At 36.1% G+C, this 22,031-nt stretch overlaps 1 long non-coding RNA gene across 1 annotated transcript; it reads left to right on the top strand.

Annotated features, from left to right (window-relative positions):
- Positions 1-277: 277 nt before the first annotated feature.
- On the top strand, positions 278-7,470 carry LOC113504255. Its single transcript, XR_003401542.1, has 3 exons — positions 278-355; positions 4,152-4,236; positions 7,403-7,470. It is a non-coding gene; the product is annotated as an uncharacterized LOC113504255 (long non-coding RNA).
- Positions 7,471-22,031: the final 14,561 nt, after the last annotated feature.

The raw sequence follows: 22,031 nt of genomic DNA on the forward strand, positions 1-22,031 counted from the left end.
AACAGGGCAGGTATAAATCATAACTTACATCTTCTACCCACGGGAACGAAGTCGCGGGCAACAGCTAGTAATAATATATCATGGGACAAGTCACACACGGTTACCTGATCCCAAGCTAAGCAGAGCTTGTGTTATGTTAACCAGACAACTGATAAACTTACTTATATATTTCTAAATACATACATATTATAGATAAATTACATCCAGACACCAGAAATGAAATGCAGAATCAAATGCCAGTATGAAGAACTTTTTTTCAAATTTATGTTTCTTTTGTTTCCAGATGAACATGGATTTGGATCCGCTATTCATATCAGAGTGATAACGAGACGTCAGCAAGATGACTGCAACAAAAGTATGTATATTATATAATATTATTTTGATTATTCACTATCTTATAGTCACACAAATATGTAGTAATCCACAGCCACCCGAATATAAGTTTGGGTAACATAGTGGTTTCTTAGGTTTACGCGAATGTTAGACATTGAAATGAAACTACTTTTACCTGCTTGGGATCCAATAATAAATAAACCCAAGGCCAAACCCAAGAGCAGCGCTGCAAGACATCACGACACAGTGAGCTCATACTGCGTAGGTCGGACCACAAATAATTAAATAAAATATGAAGGTAGAACGAGCAACATCTTCTGTCAAGACGAACGCTATCTCAGTCTGCCCGTGACCCTGATAAATGCAAAGGTTTCGAAACGTTGGGAACTAAAATCAAAAATTAAACCGCGATAAAATCCGTAAAAGTAGTTTCGATTCAATAAGTGTGGGTAGCTAGAGGTACGAGTCAATAGTCAGGTGATTTGGTCAGAGCTACCGGCTATGTGCGTAGTCTGTATCAGTGAGAGTGGGAGTTGAACTCAACGGATTCCCCGCAAACAAGGAAAAAAATAGCCACAAAAATAATTCAAAATCTTTGCAAAATTTCTCGCTTGCCTTGGGATAGACAAGAAGACAGCTTTACCGTTTGTAAGCTTTAGATACAGAATCTTACGAAAAGAGAACCCTTTCACCAATTATTCATTATTTCTTAATTTAGGAAAGTTTGGACCTGTCCAGTTCTTTATTGAGGATTTAAAACTCATTTGGCATCTTCTTTTACACTAACCCATGTTTCCATGAAATCCATTCGGATGTTAGTTAAGTCTAACTACATCTAAGGCAAATCATCTTTCTTAATATATTGTCTCGTCTCCTGTATCTCAGTCCTCGGCAAAGGACTCCCCCCAAATCTTTCCAAGATCCTCTATCCTGCGACACTTTGAATCAGCCGACTTGGTAAGCCTTCAAACTATCCCACCATCCCTTCCTTTCTTCTTTCAAATTTTGCTACATCTTGGTCAAGATTCAATTCCATTCAATCTTTTATGTCATCATTCAAGAACATAAATATAACATTTCACTTTACGAAATTTGAGCCATAAAAAATATAAAAGCGAGGGGCCATTAAGCGGTATTTTCCCGCCAAATTTTCCGGTGACATGCCATGTTCGAATTGAACGAAAAATGTCGTCTGGAAAGGGTCGAAATACGACGCCTTAAATGAAAATGGAAGGTGGTATCAATGAATGCAGCTTCATTTTGAGGGTTATGGTTATATGTTTCCCATCAAATTTATGTACTTGCCAAGCGTTGCTTAACCTCGATTTTTTTTAACTTATCATAGTGGCTCCTGGAACACAGCATCTCGTTAGCCTGATACTATAATTAACAATTCAACGCACGCTGGGTGCAGTTACAATGAATAAAGATCAAAATTAACATGCCCGCGTGAAACGCTAAGAAAATACGAATGCGTGCCCCCCTAAACAAACACCAATCAAAATGCAATTCTACGCTTTTTGTTTACAGTTGAATTTTGCCTAAAATTTATTTTTTGTATGTCTGTATTTGTGTGGGTTGAAACTAATAGCTTCCCTGTATTTCATTCATGGATTATGGGATTTAGATGTTCCAAAATACAACCTCTTCGGGTTTATTTGTGTTGCCTTGGTACAGCCAAGGCTATGTTAAAGCAGCTTTCATACTAAGCCTATAACCTCTTAAGTTAATATTATAAGGAGGTTTGTTCCTCTTTCATTCAAAAACCACTGAACCGATTTAGACGAAACTTGGTACGCAGATAGTTTATGACCAGGATTAACACGTAGATTTTATCCCGATTTTATGTTTCCGTGGGATTATATTCGATTTGTAACAGCTAGTCTAGTACTGTATACCTATGTATTAGAATCTCAGTTAGCCAATTTTAAATCGCGTTGTAGCCAAATCTAAGGGGAAGATCTCTCTCACAAGCCTTCAGGCAATTCTATTTCTATAAGTTATTTTTTTCCTTCAATCCCACACTTTTTATTTTTAGATAAAAATATATTTGCTTGTGCCTCAGGGTGCCTTAATCTAAGTGATACATATATTTGTATAGTAGAAAACCTTTTCCAGGATGTTAAATTAGCCTAGTGGTATTACAGATGGGCTGCCGAGTCAAAAGTCGTAGGTTCAAATCACTGCACGCAGTAATTTTATTTTTAATAATGGTGCGTGTTATGTACTCGTTCATCACTTATTAAAAGCTGTGACGGAAAATATCGTGAGTAAATAAGCAGACCTTTAGACCAAAGAAATGTAGACACAAGGTATTATGTACAATGTACATACATCAGTATATCAGTGAACTATGACATCATCATAAGCACCACTTTCGGTCGGTACGTTCGTCCGTCTGTCACTAAGCTGTAGGCTAAAAACTGCGACTGTTGCCTTTACAATAACAAAAAAAAAACAGAAATCAAGGTATAACGGTTTATTTTAAATGCAATAAAAAAAAATATTTTACTAAAGTTTGCTTATTTTAGCATATTTGTGCAAAACACCACCGAGTGTCGCATTTCACTGGTTTTTAGGGTACCGTACCTAAAGGAAGAGGAAAGGAAAAACAGCACCCTATTACTAGTTGCACCGTGACAGCCTTTAAAAACAACCCGTTTCCTTATAAACAAACCAAAAAACCTACAAATAAATACAGAGTTTAAGCAACGCATCATTCGACCACATTTTTTTTGATGCATTACCAATAAATTTATCACCCAACCGAATTGTACATCTTAAACCTATTTTTCCCAAACCATCAACCTCATCACAACTCGCTCTCGTCTTTAATTATAACCTATATTTATCGGTTCCCTAATGTTTTCCAACATAGGTCGTAGGTGATCTAAGTAATAGAGATGTTTTGTCTTCATCGGACATCGCTTGAAAGCTTCTGACAGGGCCATCTATCACGGTCACGTGACTGCACGACGCGATGTACCACTTACGATGTATTAAACGTTGAACTGGGTTCTTGCGGCGGAGTTAGTTGATATTCTGAAAAATATGACTTCGCTGCACCAATTTCTAAGTTGTGAATGGTTAAAAAATGTTTTGGAACCTGTCTTGGGGTGATGTTTGATCATTCCGAAGATTTTAAGTACGTTTCTGCTAAATAATATGCTTTTTTGTGTAACATTTAGATTTCTCATTGCTATTTTGCTTCAATTGATTATAGCGTGATGGTATACAAAATGTAGGCGTTGGCGTTTTTGGCGTTTCTGTAAGTTTAGAGACAATTAGACATAAGAAGTAAAAAGAATCTTTCTCTTTTTGACACTAAAAAGGAGTTTCCTTAAATCGCGGGGGATTTCACAAACACACCCACATTTCCTCTTTTCAGTATTAGTGTAGGTAAAATCATTTGCCTCTCAAAACCCTCGCTATTCAACCCTGATGAAATCTCATTTGCTAACATTTGATAATAATCCACAACTTTCACACAACGCCATCTAGCCTCAAACTAAGCAGAACTTGTATTATGAGTAATAGACCACAGATAAACACACATATACATATATTTATTAAAATAAACATAACAGGAAGCGCGGATCACTAGAATCTGACAGCGTGCTGCTAGGGAGTTTTTTGCTCTGTTTCTTCTCTCACATCAAAAGCTCTTAGGAAACGGTGAAGGGTGGGGAAACTGGGTGCTGTCCAATGTAACCTGACCTTCAAAAAGTGCTACTTAGTAGCCTAATTTGGATAAATAACTTTTGATTTTGATGGACCAACATTCCAGTTATATTAATGTAATCTTCTTTTTCTTTCAGACGGATATGCAGCACGCGGGCAGCAGCTTTCAATGGGACAAGCTGTCGCCCGCCGAGTTCCAGCAGCTGCAGGAGTTGACCTCGTGTGAGTACCTTCCTCTCATCATCCTTTACCCAACTTAGGAGTTTTTTGCCGGTTCTTCTCCATAAGAATGACACTTTGGAACCGTGCAACTAGAGTCATTACTGTAACGTTTTAAAAGTTCCTGGAAAACGGCCTATTTGAAATAAAAACTTTTGATTTTAATGTTGATATGTTGGGTCGGCATCCAATCTAACCGAATGCAGCTAAGTTCCTCTATTTTGCTTTTATTCTTTAACTAATGAAACAAAATAGAAGATAATCCTATTCTAATCTGGATTAGGTTGACTTGCAAATACTGTGACAGGTTGGCTGCTTAGATAAGTGTTTTATGTGCATACATGTTGAAAACGTTCTTAAATCTTACAAAATCAATTAAAAATATTGATTCCCTTTAATTAAACTTTATGCAGCCCTTTTAAAGAGCTATTAAAAACGACTTCTGCACTGAGAAATTGATTCCTTCTGGTGTTACAAACATTAATTGGTCGAGGTCCTTTTAAATTGGTCTTTTTAGAGCTGTGCAACTAGAGCTAACCAATATGGAATTTAACGTTTCTTAAGTGCCTTTTTTGTCTACTGGAAATAAAAATATATTGTTTTTTTTAGTTACTTCGTCTCATTCTGCCCTCTTTCCTATTACCAAGAAATAATGATTACTTTCTAAAATAAAACCCACTACTTTGTGAACGATTCTAATCAAATAACATTTTAACCAAACTAAACTAACCGTCCATGCTATTAAAAGCACAGATAATCATAAAATAGAAAACGGAATAGCCGCATTTATTGTCAGCATACGTTTGGGAATAAAAGTAGTCCTGTAGAACCACTTTAATATAATTCAATTAGACGTATGGATACCAAATGTATTAGAGAATTAAATTTATACGGTTCGTGAATTTGGGTAGCCGGATTAGGGTTGTCAAAACTGCTTGTGTAAATGATGTTTCTCCATTGGTCAAAGCTTTGTCGCGAATTAAAGAAGAGATTTGGTCGTTCTTGTAAAATGTTTAGAATATTATTCATTGGCTGGTGTAATCTCGGCCATGTTTCATCACGGTATGAATCGTTGGTATTGACTTGCATGATTTTGTATTACCGTTTATTCAATTAAATCGTTTGATTAGTCTTCAAATTGAAATATCGCTCTGTGACATACATGGATTAAAAAGGTGATAATATTATTTATTTAAAAAACTTACAATTTACGAGTACATAGACTAGGTGTAGATAACAAATCAGTTTATGACATTTTGTATATGTACAAAGTAAAATTCAAAAGAAATCCATTGCATTCTTCAGACATTTGACTCCCACTACAAATCAAGTTAATCTCGATCCACCGCGAGGTCCACTGCTGGACATAGGCCTCCCCCAAGTTGCACTACAACACCCGGTCCTTCTTCTTCCACATTTAATACTCACCAGCCACCTCTTAACAAAAATTCGCAAAACTGCCAACCCTAAATGCAATTTCCCCTTATTACTGCCTTCATATAAGCATACCCACTTCGTGGATGGCTATGACTAATTGAAATTGATACCTTTTATTTAGATTAGGCTCACAATTGCACGAACCGGACGTCACTCGCGAAAACGAATTATGAAAATGGACTGTCGCTTACAGCATACAGAAATGTGTATGGAAAATGTTCTCATTTTACTTTTTTTAGGGTCGACTTCCAGTCTGACAAGTTTCATCTGAATAATGCAGCTACCTGGCCAACACAATACCGTTTTGTTAGACTGTAATCTTAGGTACTCTTGAACCAGAGGGATTGTCCTAAATGGTTACCGTGGCCCCAGTACACGAAGGGCAAAGGAAGGGAACATGGGTGGGTTTTGGTCAGTAGAAGTCTGACAGCCTCCTTTTCACTTAACCCAAAGTGGAATATTTGCATATTTGATGATTTCCCATCCGGAAAAAGTCGAGTTTGTGCTCTGAAATCGGATAGTTTCTGGTATTTTCTTTCTTCTTCTCCTTTCTGCTATTTTGTTTTTGAGATTTGGACTTTTTCTCCTCCTTTTTAGATCTAGGATTATCAGTAGAAGATTCATATTCATATAGTATTATTCAGAAGGCACGTTTCGTTGGCCTTTTAATGTCATTTTTTAAAACAGTATCCTACAGTTACAAAAGTTCAAAGAAAAACAACGATTATCGTAGATGAATGAATAAAAGTCAGGACCAGTCTAACTTGGTCTCCGAGACTCGGCGACTCTGTACCTAGCTTAAACATGTTTGGCTGTCTGGGTGGTCCCTTTTTATTCAGCCACAAACCATTACCTAGTATTTTAATACGATAATACGGTCCCACTAATGCGTGGTCAAGTGCTACAGTTGTAGGTTACAAACTCGTTACATTATGAGGTCCCTAATATGGTTTAGGTAATTTCGCTTTGTGCTTTTTCGCTGGGAATTGGGAAAATTTTGTTATTAAATGATTGAAGTAACTTCTTTAGGCGCGACTAGGAGGTAACTGGACGAGAATGCAATGGAAGTCTGTTATGGCAATATGGCGTCACGTTTCTATACCGTTCAATTATTTTTTTAATTTTTTTTTGTTTTTTTTTCGTCCTTAGACAGTTTATAAACTTAATTTAGAAAGGTATGGAAGAAGAAAAAAGGTTGTGCCGAAGACCCCAAATAAAATAATTGAGATAAGGTCAACGGAATGATGACCGTTGACGATGACGGTGATGATACAGTTTATAAAGAAATCTTTCAAAATCTTTTGAAAAAAAAGTAAAAAAAATGAATAATAATATAAAAATGTTATAATAGCAAAGATTTTTTACTTCAATGCTTGTGATGGTTACACACTCTTGTAGCTTCAGAATCAGAATCAGAACTTCATTTGTGAAATATAAGTATACACTAGATCACATGTAATTTTAATAGCTGTGTTTTGCCTTAAGCTATACAAATATTATTACACATTACATTCGTGCAGTATTAAAACAATAATAAACGAAAGATGAACAACGATTTACTCACGTATTCATCGGGTTTGCCTGACGCGGCGGGCGAGCGAGTCTAACACTTGTGTTGGGACCGAAGCTAGTCTGGCAATCCCTATTAATAGGTACGCGTGATTAAACCCTTACATCATTTAATAATGAATTATACTCAAAATAGTTACTATATTTTTTTCCTTCTTCACAGATTCAACGAAAAAGCTTCAAGATGTCCTCAAAGAATTTTGTGAAGTCAAAAAGCAGAGTTCCGATGGGGTAAGTTCGTTTAGAAAATATTTTAATCAAATTTTTCAGGTTCATTAATGAGGGTCGGCAATTCGCTCACTTAATTATTAACTTTATTATTTTGTTTAAAAAAAATGCGAAATCGTACGTCATCATGATTCTTCGTCCATTTTAAAATTAAAAAATTGTAGGTTTGTTACTTACGTAATAGTTTTAATTGGTCGCTTACCGCGAGGTTTTAGCTAGGAGGCCCTTGCCCAGCCCAGCCCAGCGGCCAGCAGGCCTTTTTAGTTCTCACTGCTCTGCAGGACTTCATTTTTTCTATAAAATATAAAGCCATCTTTAAATACCATTTGGCGTTTAAAGAGACAAATAAATCCAAATACTGAAGATACAGTGGGGACAAGGAACCGGTGCAGTCAGTAATGGCCTAAAAAATTGACTCAAAACAATATTTTCCATAGTAAAAGTTATTAAAAACCCTATTACGAACTGCAAAAGAACTTATTTCATTTCGAAATAGCATCCGTATGTAATATTGCAATGACCAACTTCCACCCCCTACCACGATATCTTAAACCAAAGTTATCTCTATGTGGAAACAGGATGCCGCTCTACACTCTGTAGTGCTGCATCCCTCTTTTTCAACGACAGTAGCGCTTCTACATAATAATATAACGTTCTACAACTTTCACACAACGCCATCTAGTTTCAAACTAAGCTAAACCGAAAAACATACTTGAACATTTCTAATTACATACATAATATAGATAAATTACACCCAGACACAGAACAAATGATCATGCTCATCACACAAACATCCACCCTGGGTGGGAATCGAACCCACGACCTCTGGTATAGCAGTCAAGCCCACTCACCACTAGACCAACAGCTAGTAAGTGATCATGGTAGAGGGTTAGAAGAAACTTTCTGAAAACTAATATCACTTGAAATGTATCAATGATTAGGTTGCGCGTCCGCTGCGGATATGGTTCAAGCTATCGTGAAAGTAATTTAAAACTCAAATTGTGTTTTTGATCTACAATTTCTGTCATATCTAGTCCACTATAAAAAGGACTATTGGATATTAATAAGTTTGTGTTATTTTTGCTGTATGATGTACTATTCGCTGTAGCGCGTGGTCAAGAAGATAGTTTTTTTAAAATCGGGTTAATAGGACAGGTTTTATTTGGCGACCTCCGTGGTCGAGTGGCGTGGCGGTTTCATGATGTCGCTAGCTCTGAGGTTCCGGGTACGATCCCTGGTCGAGTCAATGTAAAAATTCACATTTCTACATTGTCCCGGGTCTGGGTGTTTGTTGTACCTTCGTTGCATCTGAATTCCATAACACAAGTGCTTTAGCAACTTACTTTGGGTTCAGAACAATGTATGTGATGTTGTCCGCATTATTAAGTCCGCCCTTGTGCATTTTAATGTATAAGACGTGTAAATAAATAAGAAAGTCGGGAAACGGAAAAGTCTAGTTTAACAAAGCTCGCCCCCCCCCCCATTTTCCTACTTAATAAAGCCTGTTTATCAACAGTTAATATAGCTGATAATATTATGATAGCACGTACAGTTAGCAAGAGAATGTGTTTAACAAAGTGGGATTGAGAAAGTGCTTGTATTTTTCAGACTGGCAAAAATGGTAGAGGCGGTCTTGCGGTTCTTGGCATAGATTGGTATGCACAAGGTGCAGGCTCGGTCCGGACGCACGTTAATTATTCTTATTGTGACTTTTTTAAATTATATAATGTTTCCCTTATTTTAATAAGACACTGCTAATAAATATTAAAGGAAAATATCTTGTCTAGGCTATTAAAGGATCTACGACCACATCCTAAAGTAATATTGCTTCCGCAATGAAAGTCTGGCAGAGTGGGACTCTACCAAAATTGCAATATTATACTTAGTTTTTATAATTAACTAGCTGTTGTCCGCGACTTCCTCCACGTGCTTAAAATTTTCCCCGTTATTTACACATTTTCCATTGTATCCTATTAGTCCCAGCTTGATGTTATGTAGCCTATAGCCTTCCTTGATAAAACCGGTCTATTCAATACAAAAAGAATTTTTCAATTTGGACCAGTAGTTCCTGAGATTAGCGCGTTCAAACAAACAAACAAACTCTTCAGCTTTATATATTAGTATAGATTTAAAATTTGTAATTTTTTTTAGAGATTATCGTATGGAGTTCTCTTACTTGTTCTTCTCCAAAAAAAAGAAAAAATATTAGCGATTCAAAACTGCTCGAAGAAGTCATACTTGCAATAAAAACTCTTTGAATTTGTTTTTTGAGATGGTTTTCGATCACTGAAAGCTTTAAAGACTTTGTAGCTGACAGTACAATATGATGTTATCTAATCAAATATATTGCATTTCTGTGTAGATTTATAGAAGGTTTCCTATAGCGAATTAATTTACTAAATTAGAATTAACCGTTATCTCTATTGACGTAAGTATTTGCGTTTATTAGGGCAATGCTTTTTGACATTCTGAAGTTGTTTTTTTGCTTGTCTGGCTGGCTGAGTCAATAATTTTATTTACATTCTGATAGTCAAATTCAGAAAGTCTGACCACCAGTATTACGGGGTGTCGTGTTGTCCAGGTAACTGGATTGAGGAGGTCAGATAGGCAGTCGCTCCTTGTAAAACACTGGTACTGGTAAAACGCACTAAACGGATTTAGGTAAAACTTGGTGAATAGATAGTTTATAACCAGGCTTAACAAATAATTTTTATCCCGATTTATGTTCCCGTGGGAACATTTTCGATTTAAAGCAAACGGGCCAGCGGGTAACAGCTACTGAAAAGATAAGAAACCATTATTACGTAATAAAACATAAGATGACTGAAAAAAATATCGTCATCCCTATTACAGATTAATTACGTCCAAAAATACGTCAACTGATGACTTATCCCCCAAGTACCGAAAACCCACATCATATTATGAAACAACACGATCCCAAAAAGAGATCTTACTTCAAAATAAGTCCAAAAATATTTTTGTTACTATTCCCGAATAAAAATAACATAAAAATCTCTATCCAGGACAAAAGGCATATCAAAATATATTTGGCTGGATGCTTTACACCTTTGCCTATTTTACGAGCCTCAGATAAGGAACAGAGTTGCCATTTGTAACCAATAGCCATCAAAAAAGACATTATAGGAAACATGAAAACTTTTATAGGCACACACGAGAGAGCGAGACAAAAATCCTGACGTCATATCTCCCGTCCCGCTCCAACAGAATGACGTCACTGCCTTTGACAATCAATGATAACAAGTTATGTATGCAATTTATTTTAGACTGTATTTCTATAGGCGTAGAGCAGGAATTTCATTAAATGGTCATAGATAGTAAATGTGACGTCACTGAGAAGGGGTGTGAAGTTTATCGGGATTCTTGGTTTAGATTTTCGATTTTATTCCTTTGTAGTAAGGTTGAATTTTGCTTGCGGTCTATAAATAAATTTGATGTCACAAGTTTGCCAAGGATTTGCGAGGCCTATATATTTGTTCTAAGTGTTTTTTCTTGTATCAACGATTTGATAAGAGTAGAGTTTCATTCTTCCGGGGTAAGGAGTGAGGGGTAAGCTGAATTAGGGGTAAATATCAACAATAGGGCAGAACTTACTTCTAGTTAAGATAAATAAGATTTAGGAACGTTTTTTTTATATTTATACTAATTAAAAGCCAGTTTTTCCGATGTTTTTCTTTTTCCCCTTTATTGTATAGTATATTTTTTTTGCAATATTTTCTGCTTTTCGGGCTGATATTTTACCAACTACATTAATTTGGATGTTTAAAGGAAGCTCTTTACATTGGCAACGGGACAAAACAGTACCTAGCATCTACACTTTAAAAAATATTATATACCAGAAGTCCGAGAAATCAAATCACATGAATATTAGTGCGACAGTTCGTGAGATGTCTAAGTTTACTAAACACACTGAGACACACACAGGCTGAAGCCCATGAATCGTGATAACTAGACGGTTAAAATTTCCAAAGATGATATTAATATCATTATGCGGCCGCTATCACAACACATACTAAAAATAAATATCGAAGTTAAGCAACGGTTGCTGAGGTCATTAATTGTAAACGATCATAAACCCTTAAATATTTGCCCAACCAATTCGCTTATCTTTTCAAACAGAACTGCCCGTTTTGCGACGTGACTCGCACTTGCCCGTATTTTTTCAAAACTCTAACGCTCTCAAAATAGACTTACCCAAGTCATTGAAACTTCCTTTCGCAATACAATGAAAATTAACTGCAGAACAATATAGTTCGGTATTGGGTAAAGGGGGATAAACAAACAGACTCGTAAATTTACATTTGAATGGGACAATCAGTTGCTATCATGGCTTTTACAATGAGCGGTAGGTTTGGATCAGATCTATATACCGTGATTTTTTAGTCGTCTTACAAAAGCAGCCCAGTTCATATATCCAATGACTAGAACACGTTCATGATAAAAAAATAGGTATTTATGAGATTTGAAAAAAAATTAAATGCAATTTTTATACAATATTACGATGTAATTCGTAGGTTTTTAGAAATACAGCTCTGTTGCGAGCGCGGTCCCAGCCTTGTAACAAAGGTGAGGGGCGCGGGCGGGGGCGTTTTCATCATTTTTAAGAGTATATTTCACATTGCACATGAACTGGGTTGCTTTTGTAAGACGACTAAAAAATCACCGTGTATAATAAACCTGGTCTCTTAAATTTGAAATGACGGATAACCGAGATTCAAAATTATTAGATTTAAAAAACCTGAAAATCCACGTTCAAAATTTTTTAAAGTAGCGACTTCTGTCCAGCCTTTATCAGGTTTAAAAGGGACTACCGTGAAGCAATCTTGTTAAAACTGTAACTCTTTGTTTAAAGTATCTCTGCCTAGCCGATAATGAGGCAAGCGTGATGTACAAAACGGGGACATTATAAGAAGCAACATCGCTAATAGCTGAACTTCACACGATTGGTACTCAAACGGGAATTTCCAGTTGAAGTGATGAAGAGGCTAGGAATGCCATCAGGTATGCATATTATGAGACTCACAGATCCTCCCCACTATTTTATACACTCACTTTCTTGTTTGTTTGTCGTTCCGGTTGGATTTTCGCAACTCAATTTTGAGGCACTTCCCGATAAGCCAGCAGGCTGAAATGTTCAGGGTAGCTCCAAACCCGATTTTAATAACATTTGAATGGAGTGACGTTTTTAAATTTATTCATTGATAATCAGCCTTAACTGCAATTGTAATTATTTGTAATAGGTATGACCGACTTATATAGAGCTTTAATAAATAAAAACTATGGTATTTATTCCAAACAAGTAAAGTATTTGTCCGTTGTAATTTTACCAGCTATTTTGCTTTCGGTTTCCAGTTTTACTGAATTTAGCTGCTAAAGAAGAAGTTATGTGGATCATGTCTTTTCTTCTATTAAACTGCTTTTTTTTTCATATACCTGCTTTATTTGATTGTTCTGTTGATTTTTTCAATTGGTTGCAACGAGGTTGACGGAATTCAGCTGAATACTGTATTTAAGTAGCACCCTACCTACAAAATTAGATTAAGATCGTTAGTGAGAAAGTCGTTTTAAAAAAATAAATAGACAGTGACTTCTTAGTCTCTGTTTCCACAATTTCATGAGAACAAAAAAACCATCAGTAAATAATGATTTTAACATCAAAAACTACTAGTTACTACACCAAAAGCGATATTTTTTTCACATGATGAAAAAAAATAAGGAAACTCAAGTTTTGACGTAAAAAAAAAATACATTCGAACTTAGAACCTGCTCCTTTTTAAAGATTTTTAAAAATGGTGAATTTTACAGCAAAGAAAAGTTTTACGTCCTAAAAATAAATTCTTATACATCACTCTACTTCTGCCCTGTGCACATTTACTTAAAAACCAAGACACTTAGCAATTCCCCATGACACTTGAAAGCACCCTATTCTTATAAAACCATAATATTACGGGTTCACATAATTTGACTTGTAAATTCGGGAATGTCCCGACCTTAATATCCGAAGCGGGGCGACCCTACTCTACAGGGGGATGAGTGCGCCTTGATTACGAGGCGCCGACACGCCGACAGTGTAGGGTTACCATGGGTTTGTATTTTGAAGGATAAAATTAATAAATTAAAGTCAGTCTCATCTTTTAATATATTTTTTCCATCAAATCGTTAGTCAACCATACATAAATATTAATAACATAAGAGTTAAAATATATACAATAACTAAATGAGAAATACACACATATTCACATCAGAATATTTTACCTGTCACTCCTTTTCAACTACTCAATTCGTGCTTACTTTTTTGCACTAATTTATTTCCTTCCCTTCCCTTTCGGTTTAGAATTCTGCCAAAAGCTTCTGCTAAAGTCTGCAAAAACTCGGGAAATCCCTCAAAATATGCATGGATTAAGTGATGGAAATGTAGTTTTTAATATGACCAGGTATTAAACGTGTTGTATATATATTTTCCCATATTTTTCCTTTCCTAAGCTTCCTGGGCTGGCTTATACCATTCACCGTAATGCCTGTACTAGTTCACCCTTATTTCCTCCCGGCCTTATATGGTAATATATTTGCTAAATCTACAGTCCGTAACAAAAATCGGTTAACATAATCCGATTAAAATTAAGCACTAATTTTGCCAAAATACAAGCATAGGGTATTTGACTGTTCAGTCCGTCAGAAAGTTTTCCAAAAAATCTTCTAAACTGATTTTATTATTTTATCACTTAAACAAAAATTGAAGGGAATAAATACAGTGAAATAAATTTGGGTGCTGTCCATTGTAATTGGACATTCAAAATGTGCCATAGTAGCCTAATTGTATTAAATTAATGAATTTTGATTTAGCAGTTAACCGCGATCATAAAATCAAGTCAAAAGAATAAAAACATCGGCTTTTCCAGCCCGAAGTTATGAGGTTACAAACATTAAAAAACCGACGATTTTTGAACCTATTTTTAACTTCTACGATACGATAATCTGATTTAATTTTTCAGTTGTTTTTGATGATCTCATTTTGTTGTCTATTTTTTGTTGCTAGCTGTACGCTTTCGTATATTTTTCTCATTTCTCTTCCTCCCTAATGTGGCTTAATCCTGTAATTTTCTGTGTTATCCGAATCAATATTAGTTTATGTTTCCTCTGTGTGTCAAATGTGAAAGTAATGGAAGTTTTATATTGGTATCAGGATTGGGAAAGTCAAAAATAATATAGATTCATTTTATTTTCTGTTTTTGATTTGATTAAATTATTTTTATTGAAAATTTGTTGTTTTTGGGTATGTAGGTGATACTGCTAGATAAGTGTGCTTAAAGTTAGATATTTTAAGGGACAGGTAGACTTATTAATTAACTTTAATGGTTACACTTATGTTAACAAAATTACATACAATTATTAAAACGTAAAACGCAGATTATATAAAAAAAAAAACATTGAAAAAGACAAGACTGAGAACGAAGAAACTTATAAAACTATATTTAATTAATAAAATACAAAAAATATGTCCGACTTTAATCCAAAATCATAGTCACCCTACAAACAAACCGGCTACAAAGGCCCATGCCGTCACTTTACCACTTATTTCGGGACATTTCCTACCGACACTCGCGCTTGAGACGCTCACTGACTTGAACGTAAAATATGACGTCGTTATGAGAGCACTCATTTAAACTAATCACTTTAGCTAATACACTTTAAGTAAAGGGAAGAAATTATGTAAAAAGATGTTAAATTTGTTTCATGGTAAGCGGTAGTTGATGAGGTTGGAAGGTGGATGGGTGTCCGCAAGCATTAACTTAGGTACTCTGGGTGGATTGAATAAGGGAGTAGTTAATAACTAATGCCTTTTAAGACTCTTAAGATATATAGGTAGAGAAGGGTTCAACTCCGAACGTCAAGCATACTCATTGCTGGTTGGCGATTTATCTTCTTCGCAAACATTCAGCGATTTCAATTTACAATTTTTCAGGATATTTTAAAAAGTTAAAATAATGACTCCAGGTGCACGAGATGATTGTAATGGTGTTATTACACCATCATCATCATTATAGGCGTGCATTTGAAGCTATCTAAAAATTAAAAATTTTTGAAGGCTAGGTTACATTGGACAGCACCCAGTTTAAGTGATTTACCTGTGTGTGAGAGAGCTATTTGTTTTCTGTACTCATTCATAGAGCCTTCTTCATCTAGGACCTCAGTTGCCTAACCTCAGTTTTTCGTTGTAATTGTTGCTTATATGAGAGTAACAGAAAGCAGTTGTCTGTTCTTCCCTTCGTCCGTAAGAACGGACCTGTTTCCTACGTTTTTTATACACTCACTTTCTTGTTTGTTTGTCGTTCCGGTTGCATTTTTGTTACTCAATTTTGAGGCACTTCCCATTGAGCTAGCGGGCTGAATTTTTCAGGGTAGCTTCAAACCCGATGACAATGCAATTTACAGCATAAAAACGGCTTTACCGATTATGATAACGTTTGAATGGAGTTACTCCATTCAAACTTTGTCTTACGTTCTTATTTTACATCGACTTCTTATTTTAAGGACATAAAACGTGGGTTTTTTTAGATTTTTTTTGAATATCTATTAATTATTACCGATAGTAAAGTTATTGTGTAGCTGTAGAGTTATTAGCTGTTGTGTATGACTTCCCAAAAGAAGAACCTCACTTTATAACTTCATTATTCCAAGTCGCAACTTAATTAAAACAACAAACTATCTTCAAACGTATTGTTAAATATCACAGCCGTTTGATGTCACCGCCGCTTTGTTACAATCCCTTAGATCGCAAGTTTAATGGTTTCTAGAGATAATGGCGTATTGAGTCTTCGGGTTTCAGCATCAATATTAATGATAAAGGTTTAACGGAGCTGTAAATTTAATCTGTTTTTTGTATGATCACACAACGCCATCTAGTGTCAAAGTAAACAAACCTTATATTATGAGTACGAGGTAACTGGTAAATATTCTTATTTTTAAATACCTATGATACTTCATCTAGACAGTAAACAAATGATTTTGCTCATCAAACAATTATTCTGGGTGGGAATCGAATCCAAAACCATCTAGTATAGCAGTCAGGGCAACTAGAGTCTAGATCAAAGGAAGAGGTTTTTAAAGCTTCATGGCTTATAGACAACATGAAGTATGTTGCTAAAGTTAACCATTTGTATTTATAGAGATTATGTCTTAACAACCGATGTTTATTCTTTTTTGTTACAGCGTCAAAAAACGTCATCTGTGAAAATTTTCATTTGCCTTCCTATCGCGGTTCATGAGAACTTTCCCGGTGATCGACGAACCGACAGACAACGGCCTTAGTGTGGTGTAATAGAGTCTTGATTTTACCCCAAAAACATAAGCCATTGTCAAAAACCAAGGCAAAGAAATAGATATACGGTAGCATCTTCACTTGGGGCAAGTTTCAAACAAAATTAATCTTTAACTACTCGACATCATTACAACTTACCCCATAGGTCATTCTAATTTAGGGTTACCGTTGGGGTAATAGTTAGTGTCAAGTTACGAGGGGTCTATTGTACCACCTATTTAGTTGCCGAAATTGTTTCAGCAAGGTTGAGGGATCATTACACCCCGTAACGTGGTGGGGTAACAGTTTGCATATTTTGCGAGAGTTTGCAGGTTCGAAACCATGAGATGGTTTTTGTAATGATTTGTAGAATCGGGCATCAGCTATTTGCTATAAGTTAGGCATGATTGTCAAAGATGATTCTTCTGTATTTTGACAGGGGTGCTTACCCAGCAGTGGGAATATTCTTTCATAATTTTGGTTACGATACGATTTTTTCCCAATCAATTAAATTAATTTTAAATTATATCGTAAATATGAGTACTGGCATAATGGTAGCACTGAAAACTAAAAACTACTTGAAATCAAGTTTTGTTAGTTTCGGGAAATTTCAAAAAATGCAGAAAAAAACATTATTTGTCATTAATGCTGTGTTAAAGAGATATATTTTGATGTTAAATTATAATGACCTACATCTTTTCAATATTTTTTAGCAAGTCTGGCAAAACGCACGTCCTTCAAGGATCAGACAGGGTTTTTCATACATCTTACTATCGCACTAATATGGATGTTTATTCCTCTTCAACACAAAAACCACTAACCGGATTTAGACGAAACTTGGTACACAGATAGTTTATAATCCGGATTAACACATAGGTTAGTTTTCATCCCGATTTTATGTTCCTGTGAAATCATTTTCGATTAATAGCGTGCAGACCCGCGGGTAACAGCTAGTACTGTATATAACACACCGTTCATGTGTGGGTTGCTAGTTGCTATTTATTTGAGACCTGTGATACGCCTACGATTGTCTGGTTCCGTTGCTAAACATTCTATTTTCGGTACCTTTCGGGTAGATGTTAAAATGGTACGAATGGGACCTAAACATGTCTATTAGGGGTCTATTTTCGGAGCTCTTGAGAACTAAATCTGGTACGATTGTATGAAAATCTTTTTATTATTTCTGAATCAATTTCGCGGTTTCCATGCGTTTTGTTGGTTTTATTATAGATCACGTCTTACAGGAGTTGCAATGACGGGTATATGTTGGGGGCTAGTCCCAAAAAAAAACGAATCATATTTATGGTTATAATAAGGTTTATAATCAGAAAAATCGACTTTGTTGTGGAATAATAGCCGACGTTTAGCAACGATTGATTCGTATCTATAAATGACTATTTTCTCTTTGCTTTTTGCGGAACCCGATTCCGAATCGCACTTGTGCAGTTTTGATTTCATTTTAACAAAATTGAACCAGACAATTGAAACCTTAGGTATTATTATAATATCAGCCAATATACCTACATCCAACTGCTGAGACTCAGGCCTCTTCCCATATAACGAAGGTTCGAGCATTGGTCATTAAGATATTACAAACATATTACACGTCAAAATTTAATGTATATTTTGACCAACCGTTTTGGAGCATACACATTTTCTCATATTAAATACTATGCATGATTGTATTGCACCGGTTATAATGACGTAGGCGTATGACGTCATCGTCATTTAGTTAACCAGTCACGTGGGTAGTATCACAGAACTTGTGTGGGCTTCGGAAGCATTGGTGCAAATGGAAACTCAATTAGGTTTTGAAATTCTGCGGAAATATACATATATAGACTTCAATAATTATGTCCAGATCTGGAATCTGTATTCATTTACGTCTACCTAAAATGCGTGGTAATTCTAGGTGGGTATGTCTTAAATTAAAATAAATGAAAGGGATGTTAGCCGGGTCCCTCTTGTGGGAGGGTGGTAGTGTCAGACTCTTTCTGGCTAAACCTGAACCGCCGAGCTGCACTTAGGTTTTTGGTCGATTCGAGGCAATGCGTTGCAACGCGTATGGGGCACTGCCCGACCAGCTAACAGGCCTAGAAGAGGATAGGTACTACGTTCTTTGTGTCCATTCTTTTGAGGTGTGAGGCACTTTGTAACCCTTGAGAAGGTGTCCAAATGGACTGAGGCCAGCCACAGTTGCGTAGAGCATGCGTGAGAAATCCCGAGGCTCTGGCTAATGCATTGGGCCCCGGGTGTTTTGAATTGGTGAAAGACCGCCATATCGCCATGCTGTACCCTCGGTATGGGTTCAAGTAATTAATATTTTCCAATAACGAAAACAAAAAAATGTTTTTTTAATACGATGCGGAACACAGTGGCTTGTCGCTTGGCAGCTATGCCATGGTACATAGGTAACTGCAATATAGTACTTGACGCTATAACTCCAAAAAAGGTAAGAACTAGAGGCGTTCAAACCTTTCTAGAGGATGTTAAAAAGAGATTATTTAATTCCTTTTCAGTAAATAAACATCTGAAAATGAAACCAGATACTGGCCCGTTTACCCATTTACCGATTTAGTGGTTACTAGCTTTGATTGCTATACCAGAGGTCGTGGGTTTGATCCCCACCTAGAACAAATACATGATGAACACGATCATTTGTTATGAATTTGGGTACTCACTTTTTCTGTGTTTCGCAATTTCTTTTACAATATTCATATATTCAGAAACATATGTCAAGTACTCACAACACAAGCTTTCCTTACTTCGAGACTTCCTGGCGTAGTGACAGCGACAAAACGAAATCTCTTTCGCGACAGCGAAGCCTACGACCACATACATCCCTAGCTAGCCCAATCTACGTTGAAATACAAAGGTACAACCCCCCCCCCCTGACACACCTCACACGACCTTTGTCAACCACAAACACACAAACACTTAACGAAACGACCAATCACTAAAGCAGTCTGTTTGTCACACTGTGCGATACAGTACACAACTCCCTTTGACTTGCATACCAAATACCAGGGACAGTGCCACCAGGTCTCAAAGGAGTATGATAATACTTGTGCAAGAGAAATACCGTAACGTTTCCACAAATTGAGGTGGTCGTAGGTCGTATAGCTATGTTTTGTTGCAAGCTTTTAAACGGTAAAGTTCGAAAAAGTTCTTGAACAAATCCTACCAATATTATAAACGTGAAATTTCGTATGAATGGATTTCTGTTACACTTTCGACAAACGTGGAAACACCACTGAACGGATAGTTAACACAAAGCATAGTTTTTATCCCGATCGTAATATTTTCCTGGCGTATTTGTAGCCGGTGAGACCGCGAGCGACAGCTAGTGCGTTAAAATATTATGTTTTTTTAACGATCCCAAATTATTATGATTTTGTTGAATTTACATTGTATCGGTCCTTCGACAGACACCGGCCGTTTTGTTAATTCTACAATCTATGTCGGTTCCTAAAATTTTTCTCCAGATAGCTTCGTTTTTGATCTCTTATCCTACATATACATATGAGCATATCCCAAACGGGTTTATTTCAGCACTGAAGTACAAAACCAGGCTACCTTTCGCTATGCAGCAAAAGGGGGCTGAAATTTTAACCAGATAGTTGCAGATGAGTCTGTATTGCTGGCTAAATAAGTCATAATCTCGCGAATTTTTGGTAGGGTCTGTACCTAAAGGTTGAAAATAAAACCCTGTTACGAAGTTTCATCGTCTGTCCGTATGTCTGTCACAAGAACTTGCTAAGCTGTATTACTTAACCCGCTATGGATTGACGGTTGAAATTAACATCATGATGTATTACTATAACAACAGTAAAAAAACGATGATAAGCAGCAAATTTATAAGGTCACGAATTTGATGGGTAACTGATTTTTTCTACAATATTTTTAGTTTATCATTACGGAACCCTTTGTCTCGAAACTCACCTTCCTCGGCACATGACTGGTTTTACTTTTTAGCTACAATCTGCGATTGCATGGAAACGCGTCAATTTTCTCGAGCCCGTAAACATTTCTTAGAATATTGACTATTTGATGTTCAAAAACATACTTTTCTGTAGAAAGCAGTTTTGCTTTTATCTTCTACATTTTTCTATCAGCTTTTCCATCATTAGGAAATTGAATATCTTAGCTAGAATAGCTAGCTCCTGAACAAAATGAAACAAATGCAGTTTGTATTCCAACAAAGAACTTAAAAGAAAGCTGTTTTAAATTTAAATATAAAATACCTTTCGAGAGCTGTAATGTGAAAGATATCCATTTTACTTATTCTTGGGACAATCTCGTGTAGTTAAGGGCTAGTAGAGTTGTGACTGTAATTTTGTTAAGTAGTTTGAAGTAAATAGATTATCTTAATTATAAAAGCGAAATTGTCAAAGTTTTCTTATTTGAAGAGAGACCTATGCCAAAAAGTGAAACGCTGATAATCACGATGAGCTCATGATTGAGGACTCCGGTTGGGTCCAAAACTAGTAAAGCGATCTAGATAAATATGCGAGAGTAGACCGTTATTAAATAAATGAAAAATTCGTATCAAGACAGTTGTTATAATAATTAACAATCTGTTGTTAATTACGACTGCTGGAGTTAGTCAGGTTTTCAATTTCGTTTTATTCAAATTAATATGTAATTTTCAACAGGGATATCAACAAGTGAATTATAAATAGGCCAGAAACTACAACAACAGTTCGAAATGTCAATAATATTATAACAATGAGTCGTTCTGAATTAAATCTTCATACATAAGACCAAATAAAACTTCCAATTAAGAAAATCGAAAAGAAAATCAAAACCAAATATAAATCCGGATTCCGCTAACGACTTGATCTTAAAATTCAATGACCTTACCAAAGCGGGAAGCAACGAGCCAAATTACTCTAGAGCTTACCGAACATCGTCTATAAGGCTGCGATTCCACTGGAGAAAGATCCCGGAAAAATCTACGCTACAAAAATTATGTGACCGTTTCTACCAATACTCATTATCATCATCATCATCTCAGCCTGTAGCCGTCCACTGCTGGACATAGGCCCCTCAATACGTTCTCCAGCGCGACCGGTTCATTGCCACCTGCATCCAACGAGACCCAGCCAATTACCAATACTATGTATTATTATTATATAGTCCTCCTTATCGTTTTCGATAAGCACGACCATTAGCAATTCACTTCCTAGCCCTGATGTGACTGGCTAGACCGAGTTTCGATCTAAACACTTGGTCGCAAGCGCTGCAG

This window comes from Trichoplusia ni, chromosome 21 (genome assembly GCF_003590095.1).
Source record: "Trichoplusia ni isolate ovarian cell line Hi5 chromosome 21, tn1, whole genome shotgun sequence".
Classification (NCBI taxonomy): domain Eukaryota; kingdom Metazoa; phylum Arthropoda; class Insecta; order Lepidoptera; family Noctuidae; genus Trichoplusia; species Trichoplusia ni.